Here is an 8,437-nt window from a genome sequence, read left to right as displayed (position 1 = left end):
CCCCCAAATAACCAAGTAAATATGCTTAGTATTATGGAGTATCAAGGAACTGGAAATGAGCTCAAACAAATTACACATTTCTGACTGAAAATGGAGTTGGTGAAAGTTTATGTTGCACCTACAATGGAAAGGGTCGGCTTAGAGGCAGTGTGGGCGGTGCTTTTGCATTTGTAATTTAGGATCCTAAATTTTGAAATATTGCAAAATAGAACCTTATAGTTTTGTGGAAAAAAATAAAAATTGGGCACAAGGTCCCAAAAAAACAGAGGATCTGTTGAAGCTTCCCATAGGTTCATCCAAGCTCAAGATGTAAGTCATGTGATGATCGTCATCCATCTGTAGCTGTATCATTTCTTCAAAAGTCAATTAAATCTATTATGTACTTAGGGCTGTTTAGTTTGTTAGTTTATGATTTGTTACTACTATTTCAAATAGTAAAACCGAGGAAAAACAACTTATTAATTTGCATCTATTCTCAGCTCTGCCAAGTCTATGATTTTAGAGTTTGATGCAAAGTTTGCCACCTTACTCAACATTCTCGAATCACTTTTTCAGGTTCGTCATTTAAAGCTGCTGTGAATATCATGAAACACTCCTCCGCATCCCGATCTTTTAGTCCCAACTTTATATTCTAATATTAAGAACTTGAAAAATATAAGAACACCTTTCTTATTAGATTTAGAAAATTCTTTCAAAAACTAAATAACTATTTCTTTCAAGTCTTATGGAACACCTCTCCATGGACTATTATATTTATAGGTTTACACTTTTCCTAAACTTATTAGAATTACCATTACACAACTTAATGATAATAGGAACTTTTCCTTTTCCTAATCTATCTCTTTTGGCAACTTCCTAGGAGATAGCTTTTTCCTCAAGTTGGAATTATCCAACATTCTTCCCGTTAATTCCAACTTGAATTCCGGGTGCTTCAATCTCTTGTACTCCGATTAGATTCCTCATTTCTCTGAATTTTATCCTTGCTAGTGGTTTAGTGAGGATGCCTTCTGCTCCTCACCAGGAACATGTTCCAATTCTATTTGATCATTCTCCACACACTCACGAATGAAGTGATACTTTGTGAGTATGTGTTTACTCCTTCCATGGAACAATGGATTCTTACTTAGAGAGATAGCTGACTTGTTGTCAATCCTTAGTAAGATCTTCTCATCTAGACTAAGTATTTCTCTTAGAAACTCCTTCAACCATATGGCTTGCTTTGCTGCTTCTGTAGCTGCCATAAACTCAGCTTCACAAGATGACATCGCCACTGTGTGTTGTTTTTGTGAAGTCCAAGTGATTAACGATGAACCAAGATAGAACATATGACCTCCAATACATCTTCCATCATCTATATCAGCTTTGTAACTACTGTCACTGTATCCAACAACATTACTCAACCCATCACGCTTGTAGAACAAGCCTAAGTTGGTGGTTCCTCTCACGTACCTTACCAAGTGTTTAAGAGCTTGTCCATGTACCTCTCTCGCACTCTGCATATACCGGCTTAAAACTCCTACAGCAAAAGCTAAGTCAAGGCGTATGTGAAGTAGATACCTTAAACACCCAATCGTTCTTCTATATCTTGTGGCATCAATTTCTGGTTGTTTTTCAGCCTTTGAGATATCCATACCAGGCTCCATTGGTATGTGAGCTGAATTACACGAATTCATCTTAGTATCAATAAGAATCCCTTGAGCATAACCTTTTTGTTTTATTCGTATCCCATCTGCTCCTTGTACTACTTCAATACCAAGATAATATGTCAACTTCCCAAGGTCTGACATCTCAAACTCTCTTGACATATCCTTTTTAAACTGATCAATGACTCTTTGTGAAGTTCCTGTCACAAACAAGTCATCAACATAGATTGCCACTATCAGACTTTCTTTCTTGTCACTCTTAAGATACACAGTAGGCTCCTTTATGCATCTTTTAAAGTTCATCTTCTTCAGAACATGATCAAGCTTCACGTTCCAAGCTCTAGGAGCTTGATGTAGACCATACAACGCCTTATGTAGTCTGTACACTTGATCATCTTGTCCTCGTTTAACAAAACCTTCTGGTTGGCACACATAAACCAGCTCGTTTAAGTCACCATTTAAGAATGCGGTTTTCACATCAAGGTGATGAATCTCCCATCCCTTCGAAGCTGCAATAGCAATGAGTAGTCGAATAGTTTCCATTCGAGCTACATGTGCAAACGCTTCTTTGAAGTCCACTCCTTGTTGTTGTACATAACCTTTTGCTACAAGTCTTGCCTTGAACTTGTTCAATGATCCATCCGCTTTCTTCTTTATTTTATACACCCACTTCAACCCTATTGGTTTAACACCATCTGGTTTCTCAACTAGCTCCCAGGTTTTATTTCTAGCAATAGACTCCAGCTCAGCCTTCATCGCTCTAACCCATTCTTGCAAACTTAAAGCTTCAGAAACAGACTCTGGTTCACCATCTATGGTAAGTAGAAGTCGTTCACTCTCCAGCTCAGCTAGTAGAACATAATCATTGAGGTATTGAGGTTTGTTGATATCAGGTCCATATCTTGTGACAACTTTCTGATTTTCATCTACTTGATCCACGTTTTCTTCATTTTGTTCATCTTCTATCTCTTCTTCTTGGTTTAAAGGTTCTTGGTCCGGTTCTTGATGCTCGACATTGTCATCCTGATTGTTCTCATCTTCGTTTCCTTCTTCTACAAACCCATTATGAGATAGCTTAAACCTTCCTTGTTTTCCATTGGTTTAGTTTTCTGCATTCGACCAATCCTAAACTTTTGTCTCGTCAAACACGACGTCTCTGCTTACAAACTCTTTTCTTGTAACTGGATCATATAACCTATAAGCTTTCGAACCTGGTTCTGTCCCTAGATTAATCAAAGTTCTCGACCTATCATCCAACTTCTTAAGATGTGGTCCAATGATTTTAGCATAAGCACACAGCCAAACACTCGTAGATGCTCGATGTTAGGCTTTCTCTTCGTGAAACTTTCATATGGAGTCTGACCCGCTAAAGCTTTGGTAGCAACTCGATTGATTAGATATATTGAATGACGTACAGCCTCTCCCCATAGTTCATTCGGCAATTTCATAGCTTTAAGCAAGCTTCTTGTCATCTCCATTACTGTGCGGTTTCTTCTTTCAACTACACCATTTTGTTGAGGAGTATATGGTGCAGTTAAATGTCTAGAGACTCCACTTCCTTCACAGAATCGGTTAAACTCAAGCGAGATAAACTCTCCTCTCCTATCGGTGCGAAAGGTTTTGATAGACAGTCCGGTCTGCTTCTCAATTCCTTCTTTAAACCTTTTAAACCGATCGAAAGCCTCGCTTTTCTCCTTCAATAGCATTCTCCACATATATCTCGAAAAACATCAATAAGGACAAAGATATACCGATTATTAGCTGGTGTTGGTGGTGAGATCGGTCCACACAAGTCACCATGAATCAGCTTTAAAGCTTGAGCTGCTCGAAAAGATGTTGTAGTTGAAAACACAGCTCTGGTTTGTGATGTTACTATATTTTACCATATTTAAGGCCTTGTTTAGTTCATGTTTTGCATCATATAGAAATGATTCCTTAGGTTTTATAGCCATTTATGTCCAAATATACACTTAGGATGTTTAGAAGCATGCATTGCATACATTTGTGTATTTGGAGTATTATTAGGTGTTATGGAGCTCTAAAAGGGTAAGGAAGGACTTGGTGTTATTTCTGGAGCTAAACAAGAGGACTGAACGTATCAGGAAGTGGATTCGCAAGGCAACTCGACCACAGCACTCGGTCGGATTCATAACGAGCTCCTCAAAGATCGATCCAAATGAAGATCTTCCGTTGCGATTCAGCTTCCGCTCCTTCATGAGAGTTGTAGGAAATTGAGATACCTTTCTAATACCGGTGGTTTAAAGGCAATCAGAGGTGTATTGCAAGAGTTATCCCGATTTTACTGAACGGATATCATCCCAGATCGAAGACTCGAGCTACGTGACGGACCAACCACTTGACCATGCACTCGACCGAGCACATGGTCGAGCTGACCGCCGCCTCTCTGTTTTGTCCTCCAGCTAACTAGAACTTCTCTCTCTTTACTATATATATGTGTACTGGCACTTGTGGCCGAAGATAGAGACCTTGGAGACCATGTAGACACCTCATAACCTAGTTTTTGCCATTTTTAGCTTCTTTTATTTTATTGCATCATCTCTTACTTTTCTCTAGATTTTCATAGATTTGTAACCTTCGTAACTTTGAATCTGTTGAATATTTGTTTTCACTTCTTTGTTCAATATTGTTCATCTTTATCTCATCTTTCTAATCATGATAGTTTCATTAATTTCTGGGTTTGTGTTTTTCATGATGATTTTTAGATCTTATTAGTGGCTTAGGATCTTAGGGATGGATTAGGCTGGGTAAAGGTTATGGTTGTTTAGATTGGTCAAGCTTGATTGTTACATATCTCTTCTAGATTAGATATGCTCTATGCTATTCTTATACTGAGAGCGTAAAGATAGATCTTAAGCTTCTTAGCATCACACCAATGTCTAAGTTGTTAGATAAGGCTAATGCTAGAGATTATCATGAAGCATGCTAAGAGATTAGATGTTTCAAGTGATTTTTGACACTGATGATCTGGGTTTTAATGCCTGCTTTGATATGTAATAGCTAGTGAGAACTAGGTCTAAGAAGTATCTTGGCTTGATTGTTATTGTCATGAGAATGGATTAACATGTATTAGAAGATCATTGTCTAGAGATAGCTCATTGTTGATTGAGGTTTGTTGACCAATTTAGATAGCCATAGCTTGAGTCCATCCCATGAATCCATCCTTAGGATTTTCTTTGTTTATTGATTTCCCTGTTTAAGTATTGTTAATTGCTTGTTGTTTGCTCTGTTTTCATTATTTGCTCTGTTTCTGTTCATTCGCTTGTCAACTCGACCTCCCACTCGACCATGCACTCGACCGAGTGCTAGGTCGAGCTCCATTTTACTTTCTTGCTTATGCATTGTTCTGTTCATGTTTTCTTCTGCTTATTAGTTAATTCTGCTTAGTCTTGTTTATTGCACTTGTTCTACAGTTTAATTCAGCATTAGTATTGTCTTAAGTTGCCTTAGTTCATTGCATTTCATTATTGTCATTAGGTTGTTAGAAACAAATCAACTTGATATTTGGCTTAACTTGAATGCATTGATCACATCTTGACTGCTTACATATCACACTCTTTATGGATTGACATCCTTTATGCTACAACATCATAAGGGAATTGAAACACCTTGCATTACATTCTGATCATTCATACTTATGTTTGTTTGTTTGATTGCATCATTCATTCATTCATAAGTAGATACTTGAAAAAGTTCTTGTTTCAATTGGCGCCGTTGCCATTAGGGTGTTTATATGTTCCAGTCGAGATTTCATTGTTTCAAGATTAAGCTATGTTACTTTTGATTCTATTACTCACCTCTCTCTTGTTCTGGTGTTGTGTTTTCATTCTCAGGTACCACTCGACTAGGCACTCGGCCGAGTACCTCAATGCAAACGGTCGAGTGCTTGTTCGAGCACCTGGTCGAGCACTTGTTCAGAGTCTCAAAAAAACAGAAGAAGAGGTGGAAATGGAACTACAACAGGATCAGATTGAACCTCCAAGGAGAAGGAAGATTGGTGATAGTGATGCTCCCACTACTCATAATCAGAGATATGGGATAGTGCCTCCTCCTGTCCACAACACAACCTTCACAATCAAGACTAGTTTGATCTCAATGGTTCAGAGCAACAGATTTTATGGACTGCCTAGTGAAGACCCCCTTGCACATCTTGATGAGTTTGATAGGCTCTGTAGCCTTACCAATATCAATGGAGTTAGTGAGGATGCCTTGAAGCTGAGGTTGTTTCCTTTTTCTCTAGGAGATAAAGCACATCAGTGGGAGAAGACTCTACATTCTGGAAAAATCACCTCTTGGGTTGATTGTAAGAAAGTCTTCCTTGCAAAATACTTCACTAGTTCAAGGACTGCACATTTGAGGAATGCCATTTCAGGATTTCTCCAACAAAATGGTGAATCTTTCAGTGAAGCATGGGAGCGCTTCAAAGGCTACCAGAGACAATGCCCACATCATGGATTCAACAGGGAATATTTGTTGTGTACTTTGTATAGAGGTGTTCTTCCCAAGATCAGGATGCTCCTAGACACAGCCTCCAATGGAAGCTTCATGAATAAAGATGTAGATGAAGGTTGGGACTTAGTAGAGAACTTTGCTCAGTCCAATGGCAATTACAGTGAGGAATATGATAGAAGCTTAAGAGAAGGTGTTGCTTATGAGGAAGGGCATATAAAGGAACTACAAGCCTTAGATGAGAAGCTTGAGAAGCTAGATAAACTACTTCTAACCCAACAAAAGCAAGTACCTGTTGTTTGTGATGATGAGAAGTTTATGGTTCAAGTCTATCCTCCACAACAACTCCAACAAGCTCCTGCTCTAGATCAAGAGATGAAGAGTATGCTTCAACAACTGCTACAAGGCCAAGCTATTGGAGATATGGAAAAAAGTACTAAGCTCACAGAGATGAAAAACAAGATAGACTCCACATATGGTGCCCTTAATATCAAGATTGAAGCTTTAACTTGCAGAATCCTTCACCTTGAGAGCAAGAGTGAATCTTCTTCTTCTAGACAACTCAATGGGACATCAATTGAAAATCTAAAGGAGGATGCCACTGCCCAAGCTATCTCTCTCAAAGAACTACCTTCAAAGCTCACTGAGGACAGTGACAACCAAGTTGGGGACAATTTTCTTCAACCAGAGCTGCAGAATGAGAAGAGAACTGAGCTTGAGACACAACTCGACCATACACTCGACCATGCACAAGGTCGAGTGCCTGATTGAGTCATTGCTCAAGAATCTAGCAAGCCGGTTCGGTTCATTCCTCCTCCCTATCAGCCACCTTTGCCATTTCCAGGACGGTTTAAAGAGCAAATGCTGAAAAAGTACAAGGCTTCTATTGATCAGCAAGAAATGATGGTCTTGAGTCATGAACCTTTGTTATAAGATGCTGAAATGAAGGATAAGCCACAAGTTAAAGAGCTAAAGGAGAAGAAGCCAACTATTGATGGACAGACCTTCAGGATTAAAGAGAAAGGTCATGAAACTGAGTCTGAAATCTTTGAGGGCGTGAATGAGGTAAAAAGAGAGAACTGGACCTACTGCTCGACCTACCACTCGACCGAGCACCTTAATTCACTCGACCGAGTGGTACCAAGTCAANAAGTCACCCAAAATGCCCAGACTTCATCCCCAAGCTTCACCAACAACAAGAGCCAAGAAATCCTTCCTCTGATGGTTTGTCTGAGCTTCAAACTGTCAACATTCTGCATGATTCAGTGATGGAGTTAACAACTAAGGATGAGGAGATAAGGGGTCAAATTAAGAAGCTTCATGGTAGAGTGAGAAGTTCATTTCCAAAGAAAGCAAGGCAAGGTCTGAGTATTATTAGCAGACACAGTTCTTTTAGCATTGACCCAGGAATAAGAGGAGCAATACAATCTCTAAGAACTGAGGGGACTTCACCACCTCTCTATGACTCTTCCAAAGCATAAGAAGTATGCAAAGTCAAGCTTAGAGACTTTAAACAAGCTCACTTGGGAGGAAGTCCCAAAGGTATCCTTGTACATATTGGTTTAAGTTTCTTGTTATTTTGATCTTGTTTTCTTTAGCATTATGGTTCAGGTACTAGGGAGGGCGCTTAAGCACTTGGTAACATTTTCATAAATGAATCCCACCCTCAGCCCATCCCAAGTAATACTCTAACTCTATCTTTGTCTATACAATTGCATTTCTTGTTTTTATGTTGTTTCTTGATTCTTAAATTCTTTTCCAAATTTTTCTTACACAAGGGACTGTGTAATTTAAGTTTGGGGGAGGTTTTGAGATGACATTTGATGTTGTGTTTTGATTTCTTATTTCAAATTTTTATCATAATCATGTTAGTACTTGTATTTCATCTATGGCATAGAAAAACCTAAAAATTTGAAAAGTTTTGCAAAAATCTTTACAAAAAAAGAGTGTTCATGTAGTTTGCATTGCATATTAGGATCTTGTTAGTATGTTTCATGTAGGACTGTTTCATATTTGCATTAGGGATCTATGATGAGTTCAGCCTTGTTAACTTGTTTAAATTAGCTAGATGATACACAGAGTTTTAAACCCTATTTTCCTACTGCAAGTGCACAGCAAAGAAGTAGTACTTAGGGGTCGAATCCCACGAAGACCAAGTTTTACTCTATGGTTCTATTGGTTCAATTTCAAGCTAAGACAATTCAAAGTTGGGTTTGTTTGGTAACAGTAACGCGATTAAAACGGTATAAAAAGGCAATAAGCAAAACACTAGATCAGGGGTAATTCTCGGGAATTTCAGAGATAGCAACTAAACAACTATTCAGGGC

Source organism: Camelina sativa, chromosome 6 (genome assembly GCF_000633955.1).
Source record: "Camelina sativa cultivar DH55 chromosome 6, Cs, whole genome shotgun sequence".
NCBI lineage: Eukaryota > Viridiplantae > Streptophyta > Magnoliopsida > Brassicales > Brassicaceae > Camelina > Camelina sativa.
The sequence above is the reverse complement of the archived record's forward strand: the minus strand, read 5'-3'. Positions refer to the sequence as shown.